At 42.2% G+C, this 18,572-nt stretch overlaps 1 protein-coding gene across 3 annotated transcripts in view; it reads right to left on the bottom strand.

The window, feature by feature from the left end:
* Positions 1-5,919: 5,919 nt before the first annotated feature.
* The window catches only part of ULK3 (unc-51 like kinase 3), a 109,852-nt gene continuing 97,199 nt past the window's right edge, over positions 5,920-18,572 (bottom strand). For all 3 annotated transcript variants that reach the window (XR_015056461.1, XR_015056460.1, XR_015056459.1), the window contains 3 exons: positions 13,450-13,534; positions 6,842-7,033; positions 5,920-6,728 (listed from right to left, as the gene is read on the bottom strand). The gene's annotated coding sequence lies outside the window, so the exon portion shown is untranslated. The remainder of the gene's footprint in view (positions 6,729-6,841; positions 7,034-13,449; positions 13,535-18,572) is intronic.

Here is an 18,572-nt window from a genome sequence, read left to right on the forward strand (position 1 = left end):
TAAAATAATCTGCTCCGTCAAAATGCATGCCATCCCTGAAGATAGCTTTTACTCGAGTAAAACCCATCAGGGAACTTCCTCATTGGATGAGGTCTTCCAACACATGGATTGCACAATGCAAGTTCAGGAACTCGAATTGTAGTAAGCACTCAGATATCAAAGGCCATAAAATAGACATCAAAAGTGTTTTAAAAACAACGAGGCTGACAGCTAGTGCAAGGCAAGCTCACAGGCCTAAGCAAACATTTCCTGAGAGACCCAATCCTCCTCGATGGTCATCCAAATAAACACAGCACTCGGTTTGTTTGCAATCTCTCAACTGCGCTTCCAACAGTTTACGTTCGTTATTGAAGGCGAGCTAGTGCGTTCCACGAAACCAACACAGATCCACATCAATGGCCTCATGATCACGTGCTCTCAAATTGTCTTTGCCAAAAAGGACGAATGTCAATTTTTTTTTTTTTATGAATGACACATTGATATGACAACAAAAATAAAAGGCTGTTAAAAGTTGACAGCCATCCCAACAAGCAGGCTATAGTGTAACATGCGCCCAATTTGGAGGAAATTTAGTCGATCGTCTATGCCGTGTTATTCAAAAAAGATATAACGACATCTCGACACGGGTGAGACGTAAAGAAAGCCGCTGGCTTCTGTGAGCAGGAAATGATGCCCGACGGACGGAAAGCACAAAAACTTAGAGATCAGAGATGGGATCTTAAAAATCAGAATAATTACATTCGCTGATGTTCAAAGGAAATGGAAATCAGAAAAAGGCCTCCCAATCAGATATCTCGACGACAACTCCATATGTGCTCCTTAAAATACGACTTCTTTTTTTTTTTTTCCCAGGCAAGGGCCTGCTGTTTCAGGAATTATTACACAAAACCTCCTTCATACGTCGTTTCTACCAGTTGGTCTCACAATCTTGGCGCGCGACTTGTGATTCTACGACATCAGGTTCAACCAAAGTCAATGCAAGAACACTTGCTCGTGGTCTCCTAACATCACTGTCCTTCATTCAATGCAAACACAACCTCCTCCGCGATTCAAGATTATTAGATCATTCCTAATGGTGTTCTCCATACTTCAAACTACAAAGGCAAAAACAACTAAGAATATTTTGGAGAGAAAGGGGGTGACCTTTGTCCTTTCATGACTCAGCACGTTTAAAATTCACTTTGTTTATGTTCCCCTTCCCCCAAACCTCTTTGGCTATTTGACATATGATCTGATATTACCAGTATCCGAAAGATGAATGCGCAACTAAAGTAGTTTCTGGGCAAGAAATATGTTGGATTTTTTTGACATTAGTTTCCTAGTAGAAGTCTATGGCAGAGGCAGGGGTGTTTTTTTAGATGGCAAAGGTGCCAGCGCACAGTTTCCTACTTTGATTTCCAAAAGATACCATGCGAGCTTAAACGGACAGTTGGATTAACATCCTCTCAGAAAGAAAACACAGACCATGATGCAATCAGTTCCTGCAGAGGTCTAGGATGACAATTTGTAGTCAGATTCTAATCTTTCAGGAATTGAATCCAGCCGAAATAGATCAAAGGCAAGTGTACAACCTCTGAGCTATCCTGGAGGGTAGATAAGATATCAGAAGTGGCCAAAAGCATGGCAGATGTCTGCCAGCGTTTCTCAGCTGCAGAAAGTACCCGGTAAGGCCTCCAATCCAGAAATTAAATCAAAAATTGGTTTCACAAAAAAAAATTCAACACTCTACCTTATCGTGTTTAGACGTAGTATTAAACTGTTAATGTAAATGTGGCAGCTCTTGGAAATGGAAAACGTTTTACTTCTCAGAGCTTGAAGGTGGACATTAGGTCAAACCTAAACAGAGGAGGTCTGGGAGATTAACATCTGTGGCAGAAAGGGTGGGCTGCATGGAGAAAACAGACGGGCAAAGATGAAAAAGGTAACATCGAAGGTGAGTAAGGGGAGAGGATGAGGGCAAGAAAGGAAAATAGAGGAGTGGGAATCAGGGATGTGGGCAGGATGTATGTCAGAGGTAGCTCCGGTAACGATTTTCATGCCATCGGACCCGCAGGGAAGGAAGGAGCATGTTGGCGAACGACTAGTAGCCCCGTTTAGTCCGTTTCCAAAGGAAGCTCTCACGATTTTATCGACGAATTGTAAAACCATACAAAAGAACTTTTACTTCTAATCAACAAACAAAAAATTTAAACCTTAACTTTATAAAACAAAAATTTCATAAAACTGTGAACTATCCAAAGTGAAGTTGCTTGGCAGGACATGCTTGCTTCGGAGTTGACGTGAAACATCTATTTGGAAGATAAAGCAAAAAGGACAAAGGCAAATAAGAATATATGGTATCGAGTTGAGGTTCTGTAGGTTTCTTATGTACACAAAATTAAGGTTCAGGGAAGAACAAGCTGACACGGGGTCGAAAAGTAACCTACAGAAAGTTGGGTGGTGGGGATGGAGGTGTTGGTAGAAAACAAGTGAGACACAACACAAGCAGGTGGATGAATAAAGAGGAAAATAAGAAAGGAGAGAGAGAGAGAGAAAGAAAGATGGTAACATACAAGTAAGAGTGGTGGGTATGCAGACGATTACTGGGGATGGAAAAAGATCATGGGTTTGATAAGGATGGAAGATGACAAGAGATGGTGGAAGAGGGAGGAAGAGTAGGATTTGTATTGCCTCATGAAGGTGATTCGACAGGTTGTGTTAAAGAGGAACAAAGGAGTGAAGTGAGCAATAAACTCAGAGATTCGAAGGTTAAAATGGAGGGGTTACTGGAAGAACACGTGAACCCTATCGGGGCTGGGGATGGAGGAGTGGAGGGCCGAAAAGGCAGAGGATGCAAGACCAGGAAAGAAGAAATAGTAAACAAAGAGGCCACCAACCTGTTTGGGATGAGAGAGCAACAGGTCTTGGGCTTCTACTTCTTTGTGGCAGATGCCAATGATGTTGAGAGCTTAAGATTGTAAAAGCATCCAGGAAGGAGAGTTGTGAAGCAAGAGCACCAACCCATATGGGAGAATAACACTTAAATGAGCTGCAGAACAAAGACCTCATAGGCCATTCCAAATTCATACTTACTAGGAAATCTGTCTCACAGCTCAGGGAGGTCATTTATAGACGTGGATATTCATAAGGAGGTACGTTAGTGCACTACATTTAGGCTCTGATGGTAGAGGCGATGCAGGGACATTTATGGGAGGAAGGGATGTGTATGATATGTAAATAAATGAGGTCGAGGTGGGAAAGGATAATAAATTAAATTATTTTCACATGCATCATATTCAGATGTCCCCATAAATGGCAAGATTATTTCATTGGTGCATTTACTCTCAACAATGAGCAATAACTACATTTCAATTTAAAAATAACTCAGCAATAAGATAAACATATAATGTGCTGTTTACTTGAATTTTTATTTTTAGCCATTGATCACATCATAGTGAGCAAGGGCACTCGGTAGAGTGCATACCTCTGCCACGCAATGCCTGATCCATGAGAACATATCGGGCCCAATACATTTTTGAGATATCATGCTATATATCGTTTTCAGCCCCGTCTCTCAATGGTGAAGAATCACTTTTAAGATTAAATAACTCTCGTATCTGGATCTGGATTTGGATCTTCACCAAAATCGAATCAATTCTTCCTTGTTACACACCCAATCCGTCAACCAAATTTCATGCGAATCTGTCCACAACTTTTTGAGATATCCTGCACACAAACAGATAAACAGACAAAAATACAGAAAGGTGTGAAAGCCTAACCTCCTTACACCTTCAGTGGCGGAGGTAAACATGATCTCTCAAGGGAGATTTATTATAACCCTGCACACGAAGCGTCAGGCAGGGTTAAGCAATACATTCACTTTGTCTGTCTGTCTGTCTGCAGATGTTAGTGTATGATTGAGGAAGTACTTAATTCCAATTTGATTGTATGTTTTGAAAGATGTACAACACAAATCGGAGCACGAATCTACAGTTTAGCAGGACTTTGACTCTGAATTTGGCAAATCGTACGGAATCTCGTCCTGAGTGCGCATGCACACAGAGGAGTATGGCAATTGTATCAGTCTGTCTGTCTACCTGTCTGGGAGTCAAACTAAATTGAAAATCATTCCAAACAGGAAACTTGCTGTTTTTAAGGACGACATAAAGGACACAAACAGGCATGAGGAACTAATTTAAACATGTTAAATGAGGTGGTGTAAAAGAGGATGCATCAACAGCGGTAAACTTCAGAAAAAGTATTTTTTCTACAGCCTTTAAAATTTAATTTGATATATTTAATTATATATTTGAACTCTACAGAACACAAATAAACTTCTTGCCGCTAACAAAAACTTCCAGTTTAGCTGTACTTGGACAAAAAAAAAAAACCAAGGCCTTCTAGATTATTGGAATCTCCCCGCTGAAGCTGAGTCGATGGGCTTACCACTTCGTCATCGCAGACAGGTCGGTGATCTCTCTGTCTTCTTCTGCGCTCCTTTCTGGTCTTGCACCTTCTGCTCTTTCCATGCTTTGTTCCCCTCCCCTGCCCCTCCAGATTTCTGCAGGGCTCACATTGTCTACCATAAACCCATTTCTGGTGAAACGACCAAAATGTAGGATCACTGCTCACCTCCACTCATTCATTCCACTTTTTCCCCACCTGTGGAATCAATTTCCACATCCTCTTCAATCTCATTATTCCCTCCAGGTGTTCAAGACAGCTGTTCACCACCATCTCAGATCATCCCCAATCGTAAAACCATGACCTTTTTTGTAACCCCCATGAACCCCACTCAAATCCCTTCTAATTTTCCAGTGTTTCCTTCTCCATGCATGTGTGTTTTTTGCATCCTGTTTTGTCTGTTTGTCTGTTCTGTTCAGTGTATCAGCTCTCCCACAAGTCTTGAATATATATATATATATATATATATATATATATATATATATATATATATATATATATATATATATATATATATATATATATATATATATATATATATATATATATATATATATTATGCCATCCCGACAAATCAAATTTTCCGTTCACGCTCTCAATGTTGGGATTTAGACAAAATGGTGGCTCGTAGGAAATATAGATCGAGCTCAGAAATGCAAAGCAAGAGTTGAAAAGATCCTTCCCATGTCCTTTTTCTCAAGATTGCACGGGGTGAGGTGTTCTATGAACTGTCTAGTTAATGATGGATCGGATCAAGTTTGAACACCTCTTGGATTATTTTGTCCCGAGACAATATTGGGTGATGCATGGTGCCATGTAAAAAATTTATCTGCAGAGTTTTGGATACATTTTTCAGCAAACAAAATTAGGATTGAAAAAAGGATGTGGACTGGAGGGATGAGATGTGTTAAAGAGGAAGTTTGTTATGAAAGCACGAATGAATGGGGAAAAGGCACCACAGCCCCCATCAATAACTTGTCCCAAGTTCTTTTCCCCACCATGTGGTTTTGTCATAAGAAGGCTGGTTACGGTCAAAATCTTAAATCACCGGTAAGCAAACCCACATCACCCATGACAAAATGACCACCTGTCGAGCACTGACAAAAGTAGTTCATAGAGTGGATAACACAAAGGTCAATTCCTCCTTTGCAGCATGTGATCACCAAAAGCATGTCCAAACATTCTACTCTTGTGCTAACTAAACCGTTTTGAAGTTCACCAAATATCATTGAGTTAAATCTGGATGATGCATCACTCAGTGGGGTTCGAACCGCCAACCTCCCAGAGCAGACCCTCGAACCATGAGATCACCGAGGTTGGTTTTAGGATTTCCTAATAATATGTTATTTTATGCTTTTGCCCATTACTCAAATAAGGATCTTCGGACTTAAAAAAAAGATCTTGCTCCATGGGCAAACGAAAGAGCGCACCTTTCATATTTGAAGATTACAGTCAACAGCACAGTGAGAATCTTACTTCTCAAAGATTTTTTTTAGTTTACAAACAAAACAGGTGAGTGGATCCACCTTTGTCTGATGACTTCAGCACATGCACATTAGCAGTGAAGGTAGAAAGCCAGCACAATAATTTTCGAACAGCAAGCACCACCTTAACGCTAGAATTACACAAAAAGTAGGGACATGTAATTGAACACTGGAAACCCACAGGCGCCAGGGCTCCCCGGAGGGAGATCCCATTTCTATCTAAACTGACTGACCTTGGAGAGATGCCTGCAATGTGGCTTTTAAAGGGAAGCATGCAAGGTGTGTTGTCGACTCTTTGTGGAGTAAGCACGTCTGGCCTGCAATGCTCAGGAGTAATGCTAAAAAGAGATCTCTTTAATTTTTAAACTTCTAAGCTGACAAAGCATTCTCTTCTTCCCTGTACATTGGGAACCGCACAAAAACATGAAATGCTATATGCTATGGAGTCCCAAGAAAGAGATAAAGGCAAGTTACTGAGTTCGGGCTTTGTAAATCTCTGGTTCTTTGCTGGACGGTTCACATTGCGGTCTGAGAGGCCATTTCCGGAGAGACCTCCCAAGACCAACCACATATTGGCACCAAGCTGTGTGGTCTAAGTGTGCGTACGCTCAGTGTCCCGCTCCAAGAATCTTGCAGATTTTCAGTTGAAAGATGCAACAAATGAGAGCAATCATTTGTAAACAACCATGTCGTACCAAAAGTAATCCCAAAGTGTTGATCGAACACATTATATGAGGATTGGGGGCATCACCACTTCCCAAAAGTCAAAAGTCTGATGGTATCATGGAGTATGATCGTACTCTACATGTAGGGATGGCATGGGGGACAAAAACAGCCGCTCATTCAAATGTGTACACAATGATATGCTGAAACACCACTAATGAAGTCATAAGCATTTAAAAAAAAAAACTTACCTTTTATTCTCGAACAAGAAAGAAAAATACACTAAAATACATTGTTGAAGTACCAGATGGAGAGGTCGCAAAATCACCGAATTGTTCATCCTCAAAATGTTGATAAATGTCATTGTGCCTCGCACAATAATGGCTGAAGCAATTATAATGATTCCAACTGAAGGAAGCGGCATTCTCCCTTGGGTATTGCACCTGCACCATCACAAAAAACAAACAATTGGATTTTAAAATTAATGCACTACAAAACGCACCGAGCGATGATGTCGCGTTGACATTACAACGCACAGCCTGGTTTTACACTCTTAGAATCATGGGCATCGAAGGGTGGGGGACGGGGGACGGGGGACGGGGGACTTCCCCTCCCCCCAAACTTCCCACTTTTTAGACTGGGGGGGGAGAGAGGGGGACAACAGTGAACATATCAACTGTCCACCCTACTTCTTTGCTCGAATAGAACATAAAAGGCGTTGCTCTGTACAATCCACACAGGCTCAGAGGTGGGATGTTCCCCAAATGCACCATCAAATTATGTATCAATCAATATATTAGCTACCCCTTAAATCAAGACTGTGCTGGGGGACAGTATTAAATAACAGCACTTAATTTAACTTTTACACAAGAACAGTCAGGAGAATTGCCAATAGCTGAAAGTATCTATCAAGGAGATGAGGAAGAGCTTTTACAGAAGATCAGGTTGGAGTGGAGGAAGTAAAGGAACAGCTTGGTTATTTAAGAGTACATAAGGCGCCAGGTCCAGAAAATATGCACCTGAGAATATTGATGGAGATGGCTGAGCAGGTAAGCGAGATGTTCACGGATATTTTCAATGGCTCACTGGAGTCAGGACAGGTACCGGAGGATTGGAGAGTGGCAAATGTAACACCATTGTTTAAGAATGGATCCAGAGAAGAATTGGGAAACTATAGACCTGTTAGTTTGACTTCAGTTGTGGGGAAGGTGTTGCAGACATTAATTAAGGACCAGATGAGGAACCATTTAAATAAATACAAACTAATTAAACTAATTATAGGTAGTCAGCATGGGTTTACCAAAGGTAGTTCCTGTTTAACAATTCTTTTCGAGTTCTATGAAGCAGTGTCTGATTGGGTGGATGAGGGAAAGGCAATGGACATCGTATATCTCGACTTTAAGGAGGCATTTGAGAAGGTACCACATCGGAGGTTGTTAGCCAAAGTGAGGGCTTGTGGAGTGGCTGGTCAGGTAGATAATTGGATTGCAAACTGGCTTAGTGGTAGGAAGCAAAGAGTGGCTGTGAGTGGGAGGATGTCTTGCTGGGAGGATATAAGTAGCGGGGTACCTCAGGGGTCAGTCCTCGGACCATTACTATTCATTATTTACATCAACAATTTGGATAATGGGGTAAAGAGTAAACTTTCCAAATTTGCAGATGACACAAAGCTTGGAGGGAAGGTAGGTAGCAGAGGGGGTGGTGATCAGATTCAGGAAAGTATTGATACTTGCTTTGATTGGGCAAAAGATTGGCAGACGGAATTTAACCTGAGCAAGTGTAAAGTGTTGGGGATGGGGAAGAGTAATGAAAATAGAGATTACAGGATACAAGGGGTAATTTTGGAGTGTGTCACACAGGAGAAGGATCTGGGGTGGTAATAGATATGGGAGGTAAACAGGCAGCACAATGACAGGCAGCTATAGGTAAAGCAAATAGGGTTTTTAGGCTGCATAAGGAGGTGGATCAATTATAAATCAAAAGAGGTGGTGTTACCATTGTATGGGACTTTAGTGAGGGCCACATCTAAAATATTGTGTGCAGTTTTGGTCACCACAGTTCAGAAAGGACATAGATGCCATATAGAAGGTTCAGTGTAGGGCTACTGGATAGATTCCGGGCCGAGCTAGAGTCAGCTATGAGGAGCGGCTTTAGGAGACAGGGCTTTATACACGAGAAAGGAGGCGGTTACAAGGAGATATGATAGAGATGTTTAAGATAATGAAAGGTACAGATAAAATAAGTGCAGATGAATTATTCAACAGAGTAGACAGTGATAGAACCAGGGACCATAGCTTGAGATTATAGAAGAGGAGGGTTAAAATGGTAGTAAGGTAGGGGAGCTTCACTCAGAGAGTAGTTAATGCATGCAATGGTCTCCCTGGAAAGGTCGTCGCAGCAGAAACAGTAGATGTTTAAATTAGAATTAGATTGGTATCTGGAAGTTATGGAGATAGAGGGGTATAGGGATGTTGATAGGACTTTTAGGTGTTTGAGCATTGATGGGTGATCGTGTGCATATGTAAAGAGTGCTGTTGGTGGGGGTCTCGTCAAGGGGTGTTGTATGATTGATGGTGTGTGTTTTTAACCAAGCCTATGCCCCTACCCCTGAGGGGAAGAAGCAGAAAAATACAAAAACTACAAAAACTTAAAATAAATAGATTTTTTTTAAAAATCATAATAATAATAATAATAATAAAAATTGTATTTTCTTCTTTGTATCTTGTGTTGATAAGTGAGTATGTGTTCGCGCAGACATGATGGGCTAAATGGTCTCCACCTGCGTCTGATTTCTTTGTATAGGGGTAATGCTTGTGATAACAGATAACTGGTGTAAATAAACAAGTCACAGACATTATAAACGATCATTTTTGAAATGTAAAACCACCTTTTGACTCCCTCACCGATCTGGTGAGCTCATGCCATCCTCGAAAGTGGAAACCACACATTTAATGGATAATGTCAAATTTGCACAGAAATATGCATGACCCTGAGTGACCCAGCCTCGCAGCGAAATTGAAAACCGCTTCATTATTAGCAATCACTCTGAGCCTGTAGGGACATTTAGACCATGAGCTGAAACAGAACCACAGTTGAATGAAGCGGGAACAGCAGCACCTCCTCCCACCCAATCCCATCCCGACATAGAACCCCCAACAAACTCTTACACTCATTTCACCCCTCAAATTACAACCCTGAGCATGAGCCCCAACACCACCACTCTCTTCTAAAGATGGATTTCTTTCTCATAAATATATGAATGGCTTTCAAATCAGGTGCATTTTAAAAGACTGAATGAAGGTCCTGTGTCAATATTTGATCCGAGGGTTTGGTTGTCCGTTGGAGTCCCAGTGGGCTAAGAGCCAACCAAACAGCGATTCTGGCACAGTACCTACAGGAAGCCATGCATTCACTGCGAATAGTCCCATTTGTTGGAATAGACGTGACAATGGTTGTACCATCTACTGTACGTCCCATAAGTATAATCAATTAATGTATCGTAAGATATTTTGAAACATCTTCCAAAAACTAGATCGGTAGGATGGCAATGTCTGAGACTTAGTTCCTCCTCTCCCTCGTGGGGCATTGGACAGCAAAGTGTCGCCATCTTGTCCGGTCCATAGCAATTTCTCATGCTCTCATCCATGTGGTGTTACTTGTTTTCAGGTCTTCTTTAAAAGTTTTGCTAGGTCTTTTTTTTTGGCGACCTTGTTTCCTTTTACCACCTAATGGTATCCATTCGAGGGCTACTCTGGCATGGCAGGTATCAGGGAGATGAAAGATATGTCCGGCTAACCTCACCGTCTGGCAACGTAGACCCCAACAATATATTCAACGTAATATACATCGGATAAGTATTACATACAAGTATTTGGATGTTAAATAAATGCATATCAAATAAAATAAATATATATGTTGTGCATTTTAAAATCTTTTGTCATGTAAATGCGGATGTGAGACAACAATAATGAACTGAAACCACTTTCTGTGAGCACAACTTTCCTTCTCACAAATTCTCAACAGGACCCATATTGGTGTCCTCTTATACTGAAATACCTGTTCAACAACCTTAAGATCCAAACATCATGTGAGAATCTTTGTATCTACAGGCAGAATGTCCAGAACGTGGTGCCAGGCTCGGGTTAAACGCGTTTCAGCCAAGTCTCGTGGGTATCGAGCGCTGGAAAGCAAAGCCATAATTCATGTGGACCACTTGCTGCCATTCTCATCCACTAAATTGGCTTCCTGAACGTCCACGAGACAAGGAACGCTAATGGTGGAAAAGGAGGACGAAAAGTGCTTGCAGGTGGGATTTTCTTCCACAAAGGAAATGGACATATTTCATTTCCTCGACAGAAACTGGTTCATTAGGTGGAATTTTTTTTTTTTTTTAGGAATTTAGACTGTTGTTGGTCACCAAGTTAGTATCGTGCCTGCCTCCAAGCGGTCATATCTCCTACACTCTGTGCAGAGCACTGGAGCCTTTGCAACAAGTTTGGAATATTTCCATGGGCCAAGAAGCGACAATGCACAGGTGGCCACTCTGTCGCAGGGTCCTGTGGGTTAGGGCAGGAATTTGGCCAGGGCACACAATGGTCTACTCTTTTAGGAACCCACTGTGAGGTATTTGAGGTGCACAGCAAATACTAACAGATGAGACGCCCGTGTCATTTGTGTCCCTCCACAAGGCGGCACACTCGTTGATCACACTCCTTCGCCGTGAAGCACCAGAACAACAGTTTATAGTCAGGTAGGGAATTGAACCCAGACTAGACAGCTGGAATGAGAGCACACTTCCTCTGAGCTATCCCGACAGCCCCAAAGGTCACAGGGTATCTTTTAGAAAGAAGAAGAAAGAAAAAAAGAAAAAAAGCAAGCCATAATTTTCAGGCACCCTGGCTAAAATTCCCTGCCAAGAGATTAAATGGTATGTGCAAGTTAATTACAAGAAGATTTGGAACAGTATTAGTAAATATAACATAAGTAGATTGATACATTTAGTTAATGGGGTAGTGATTAGCACAGGTAAAACGGACCAAATGCCCTTCTCCAGGATATAAGTTTCCATGTAGTTTTTAATGGTTTGACCAAAAGCATTCTTCGCTGCAAACAGAGTTCTCATTTGGACAATGACCGAAGCTGTGCAAGTTGCTGTAATTCAAAAGGGGGAAATGCCAGCTGTTGCTGACAGCAATTAGCCCTGCTAAGCATGATGGAAAGGGTATGGTTCACATTAGGCTTATTTTAGGTGCAGTGTAATTGGAGGGGGGAAGTGCAAGAGGAAATAACAGGATAATGGGACCCTTGCTGCGGCATATACATGTATACACATGGACGAGCTCAATGGAAGGCGAACACGGTCGTGACATCATAAAAGTGAGATTAAAATAAGCAATAAAATAATATAATGCAATGTCGATGTTGTGATAACTCCATCCACATCTCTATCAGACGACGTGGACCAACTTTTAAACATTCATCCCAACTCTCTCTTCTTTATATTTGGTGATTTCAATTGTCACCATGCAACTTGGCTGGGTGTTGGCACCTCTCTCACCCAGGCATGGCACTTCAGCAAACGACTTCTGTGACTCCATGGGACCGACTCGATCTTTGAACTTTCCAACGCCGATTTATCCCAATGGCAAATCTTCCCTTCTGGACTTGGTGATTATCAACTTCCCACAAATGTCTCCTGCTCCTCCTCTACTCAAATTGGTTCAGCTGATCATCTGCTTGTGAGAGTTAACATTCTGGCTATTCTCAGAGCTGCCTCGGCGCCGGTGAGTCCGGCATTTCACTCAAGCAGATTGGCAGGGACTGCAAGGAGCAACCATCTCTCTTCAGGACTAATCTCCATATTTACTGCCCCTGATGTTAACTCAGTCTGGGAATTCTTCCACAGAATATCTCTATCTCTATCTCTATCTCTATCTCTATCTCTATCTCTATCTCTATCTCTATCTCTATCTCTATCTCTCTCTCTCTCTATCTATATCTCTATCTCTATCTCTATCTCTATCTCTATCTCTCGTGAACAGGTTCATCCCATCTAGTCTTCAATGATCCTACCCTTCTTCCCATCCATGGTACATTGAATTGGGTGGTGAGGAAGTTGATCCGAAACAACTTGCCTTCTCTTCCTGGAAAGCAAACCCAACCGAATGCAATCTCAGATCATTCCAAAAAGTCCACAACAAGTGTGTGTCTACTCTCAGTAGAGCTGGAAAACAACGTCTGTCCAACCTCAACACTGAACTCTCAAATCTGTGTCCTTCTTGAAAGACAAGTGGCACTGTATCAAGTCTGTCTCTGTAGTATGCTCCCACTCCATCCCGTCCCTCCCTTCAAGTGGCACCACAGCCAATTCTACTCATGAGAAGACAGAAAGCCTCAATTGAGTTTGCTTACAAATCTTGTGTCCTCAATCTCAACCTCAACCTCAATATATATCTATATCTATATCTATATCTATATCTATATCTCTATCTCTATCTCTATCTCTATCTCTATCTCTATCTCTATCTCTATCTCTATCTCTATCTCTCTCTCTCTTTCTCTAACCAAACTGCTCCTGGATTCTGTGTCTTTTGCACCTAAGAAGGTGAAGAAGGTTCTTTCAACCCCTGACTTCGACTCTGCAACTAGACCAGAGAGCATCAGCTCATATGTCCTAAAAACCTGCTCTGCTACTCTTCAACAACCTCTCTCTGCCCTTTTCACCCTGTCATTTGCCCTAGGTCATCTTCCATCTGCTTCGAAATCTGCTAACATCACCACATTACATAAAAAGGTGCAAAAACCAATCCCCCTACTATTAGCTTTTTGCAATCATCACAGTTAACATAAAATCCTTTACTTTTTTTGCTGATGACTCCACCCTCTGCCGTGACAACCGTCATTCTTCAGACAGGCCGGCTGCAGCCTCTTCCTCTCTTCAGATCCTGAAAAGAAAAATCACAAGCTGGTCAAACTTGGAATACATCTTTAAATCCTGACAAATCTCACACTCTCACTATCTCTCTCTTCAAACGGACTGTCCGGCAACCCTCCGATCTACTTTCTCAACAATCCTCTTGAGGGAGTTCAGTCATTCAAACTCCTGGGTCTCACTATCAGCCTTGATCTTTCTTAGGCAAACCACATTTTCAAATTGGTCTCCAAAGCCAGTCGCTGACTGGGCATCCTCCGTTGCACAAAGTCCTTCCTTGGCACACCTGAACCCCTGCCACCTAAAAGGCCTTCATCCGCAGCTTGACCAAAGGTGGATGGAGGTAATGTTTTCACCTTTGTTTGCCTCGTCTATCTGTCTGTCAGCAGGATATCTTAAATTATGGATGGATTTCGAAGAAACTTGGTAGACAGGTTGGGTGCGTGAAAAGGACGAATCAATTCGATTTAATTGATGATCCGGACACGAGAATATTTGAGGAATTCTTCACCATTGAGAGAGGGGACCAAAAAACGATACATAGCACGATATCTCAAATAGTTGAGGACGTATTATCACAAAATTTGGTGGATGAGTTGGTTGGGAGACAAGAACAAGCTGATTAGATTTTGGCTCAGGTCCGGATGCAGATCCGGTCTGTCAGTGGGATAGAAAACACAAACGGTTCAGCTTGGTGGACGTATGTGCTCTACCGAGTGCCGTTCTAGTTACCTTTTGGTTTGGCACATGCTTATCAAGCCCTCACTCGCAAAATCTCCTTCAAATACTGTTAGAGATCTTTCACTATTTGTATACCGGGCGTAGTGGCGTGCGCCTGTAATCCGGCTACTCGGAGGCTCTGGTTGGAGGATCGCTTGAGGAAGGGAGCTCTGCGCTGGGCCGCGCTATGAGAGGGTGTAGGGCAGCCCGGAATCATGGCGAAACCCAATCCTTATCCCTGTGTCGTAAGAGGCGACCAGGGTTGGGTCAGGAAGGGCATCTGGTGGAAAACCTATGCCAAATCAGTATGCGGATCATAACGGATGATCCGCTATGGCGACCCCTAACGGGAGCAGTCGAAAGACGAACAACATATTTCATTATTTGTATCTCTTTTAAAGGAAGTTTTGCAATTGTGCTGCTTCCACAGCTCTGCAATAGTGCTGGAATCTTAGCAATGTGCTTCTTCTATCAATGGAACCTATTTGCATATTTAATTCTTAGTCTCACCTACAGTCTTCTTCTTCTTCTTTCGGCTGCTCCCGTTCGGGGTCGGCACAGCGGATCATCCGTATGATCCGCATAGTGATTTGGCACATGTTTTACGCCGGATGCCCTTCCTGACGCAACCCTGGTCGCCTCTTACAACACAGGGATATGGTACACCTATTTTAACCGGGGTATACACCGGCCCAGTATACTGGTACTCATTTCACCGACCTCGGAAGGATGACAGGTTGAGTCAACCCCCTGGTGTATTAATTCAGTGGCCCAACGGGGCTTGAACTCAGGAACTTTTGGATCCCAAGCCGCTGCCCTAACCACTGCGCCAACACCAGGATCCCTTAGTCTCATCTACAGTATACTAGTAAATGTCAGTGTGTGTATGTGTGTGTGTGTGTGTGTGTGTGTGTGTGTGTGTGTGTGTGTGTGTGTGTGTGTGTGTGTCTTCCATAACTCCAAAACCATGAAACCAAGGCGCCCCAAACTTTGCATGCATACCAAGAAAACTCCGAGGAAGTGGATGAGTCAAATTTGGGTGTTTGGATTAATTAAAACACCCAGTTTGAAGATAATTAACAGTTTACTTCTGAAATGCTCATCCTCGGTGAGTCCCAACTTGCCTTGCAGGGGTCTTAATTCAGCCTATTCAAAGATGCCTCGTCCTGGAAACACGATCTGCTCTCACGGACTAATTAAAGTATATAATCAAAATATTACATCAGATTTGAGAATTGCATCTCGTGGACTAAATAAGTGTTGACATCTGGAGTGAAATCTGAAATTTTAAACAAATTAGCGATTTTTACACCAAAGTGTGTGTATTTAATAAAAGCATTAAACTTAATTTCTTCTACTGTTCGTATGATTTTATTTAGTGAAGAAAAGATTAAGGAATGAGCAGAAAGTGTAACTTCATTGAGCGCAACGCCGTGCTCTTTTACAATCCATTAGGATACAGTCCACATGGGTCCTCGTTTTTTTCAGTAATTACATAAGCAGTTTGCTTTTCCCCATTTTTGTGCAATCTGCTGTCATGACAAAATATCAATATAAATACACTAATAGTTGCTACAATATATTAATGGTCCACAGTTGCTGAAAATGAAGAGGTATGAAGGACAGCAATCACAGCACACACGGACGTGATACAAATGACTCTCCACGGGGTTTGGGCATGCCTGCGTGCGAGGAGGTTGGAGGAATGGATATGGGGGTGGAGGCATGCATGCAGGCAGGCCTTTGCCAGGTGGATAAACATAGGTTTTAATTTTTAAATACTCCTGCCTGGTTTTAGATAGAACACGGTGGTTAAAAAGAAAATGTTGCTGTTTGAGCGCGTTTTATCGCCCTGGTATTGCCGTGGTATGCTGCCTACCCTCCCCTCACACTTCCTTCCCTTGCCCTTATGCTGCCTCACATCCCCTTCCTTCCCCTAATGCTACCTCCCCCTTTCCCTCACACTGTCTATTTACCCTCCTCTCACTGCCTCCCTCCCCTCATGCTGCCTTCCTTTCCCTCCCCTCCCCTCCCCTCACGCTATCCTCCTCCCAAACCCATTCCACCACCATACAACTCTCCGGAGGTTGAGGAGAGGAAGGGGTACCAAAGAATGTGCGAATTGGACAAATGAAAGGTTAAAAAAAATTTTTTTTTGAGCAGTCAGAACTGCTACTCGGATCAGTTCTGCAATTCGTTTTAGGTTAAAATATTCTAGAGCTTATCATACATGTGGAAATTAAATAAAGGCACAAACACTGGCGTGGTTATTTTGATGACTGAAGGAAAACTCCCTTCCTTCCCTTCCCCTTCCCTCATGCTTAACCCCTCCCAAAGCCCCTCGTTCGGGTGTTTAGTTCGGCTTGTTTGAATGCGCTGTTTTACCGTACCCAACTTCGTTCAATCCTGCACTAATGCTGGCATAAGGGGACCATTCCTCCTCCCCACTTTCCCTCAAGTCCCAAGATCAAACGTATGTCCAGAATGCCCCAGTCCCCTCCCCACTACCCCCTCTCTCCTCCATACCCCTTTCTCCAAACTCCCGGAGCGTATAGCAACGTGTGACGAGGCTTCACTCTCCCCCTTTCTTGCTCTCTCACCACATTCCCTCTATCTTAATATTCGGATTCCCATCATTGAAGTGATATATTTGCAAGGAGGGAATCCAGGTTAGAATCTAATAAGGTGGCTGAGCACTAAGACTAATTTTGGAAGAGTTGTTGATCTGCAACTAGTTCCCAATCCTGCAACTTAAAACAATGTGCTCTCATTATGTCTGTTAAATATTTTGTTAGTCAATGAAGGCTTGTGGTTCAGGAAGAACAGAACTGGTTGCATTACTATATCCACCACCAGAGGTGGATGGAGGTTACGTTTTCACTCCTGTCTGTTTGTGAGCAGGATATCTCAAAAAGTTATGTACAGATTCAGACAAACCTTGGACAGGTTTGGTGTGTGATCAGGCCAAATTGATTGGTCTGGATGCAGACATGGCCTATCAGTATGATATAAAACGTAAACCGTTCAGCCTGGCATAGATATGCACCCTACCCAGTGCCTTTAGTTTGGTAGTGATCTGAATGAACAGAAAGAGAAAAATCAGCACAACTTTGGAATCTCTTCCCCCTTCCCAACCTCGTTTTTTCCTTGACATGATCAAATCACAGAAGTTAGTGAAACACATAAAAGGTTCAATTTGGTAAAATAACCCACATTTAAAGCCAAAAGTGTAGGATGACATATTTGTCTAAATCATGCCCATTCCAGCGCCAAAGAACAAATGTCAATGTAAATTAGTAAACTATGATGCTGTCACCAGAAAAAAATATTTATTTACAGACCATTTACAGCTAAATAAAAATATCATACACAAAAAGCAGACAAGGAAAGGGTTCTGTTTTTTTGGACAAAGTCGAGGCTCCCAGAGGGTGGAGCATTCAATGAAAAAACGAAAATGAGGAAATTCCGACAATCTAAAAGAACAGAATCGAACTTTAATGCCATCTATTTCACTGTGAGGTTCATGCTAAGGTTAAAAACATTGACACGCATTGTTGGACGCATCCATCATGAGACAAGAGTGTTGACGTGAGAAAAGATATACGTGTAGACCGACGTGAAATGTCAGTGGGCTCAATCACCATGAAAACCTGAATATATTCGGAGGATGGGCAAAATCAGACGTTGGATTTCAAAGATTTCATAGGGAGAAGGATGAGCAAATATACAGTATACATACACAGCCAAGACAGATAAGACGAAGAAGAGAATGAGGGTGAACTGTTGTTCATTTCAGGAACTACTTCAAGAGAAGACAAAGAAAGAAGATGGAGCAAGACACCAGAAGAGAGAGGGGGAGGGGGAAGTACTGCATATATGTATATATCTTTTATGTATTCCTAAAACTCTCATCTTGTATGTATGTATGTATGTTCCCGAAATACAGCCAAAACGGTACACGATAGCGCAAACATTTTCAGCCCACCTTACTCACCATTCTCTTGCGGTGTGCAGTATCAAGTTTCGTTCAAATCGGGCAACGAAAAAAATTATTAAAAAAATCAATTCATGATTCAGTCAAGTACTCTTCGGGATTATTTGATCAATGCAAACAACCTCAGCGGTATGGTTCGCTGGAGCTATCTTTTTTTATTAGTTTTTTTGAAAAGATTTTTTTTTTATCAACCGCTGTCACAACGGGAACCCAACAGGTTCACGGGTCGTCGAGTAATATATATATAAAGCTCTTTCTAATCACTGACTGACTGACTCACTGACTGATATTAAAGAACGGAACCTTCCAGGCGACGTGGAACGCTGAAATTTTGCGT

This window comes from Eptatretus burgeri, chromosome 3 (genome assembly GCF_056783735.1).
Source record: "Eptatretus burgeri isolate ZD-2024b chromosome 3, Ebu_testis_v1, whole genome shotgun sequence".
In the NCBI taxonomy this organism is placed as follows: Eukaryota; Metazoa; Chordata; class Myxini; order Myxiniformes; family Myxinidae; genus Eptatretus; species Eptatretus burgeri.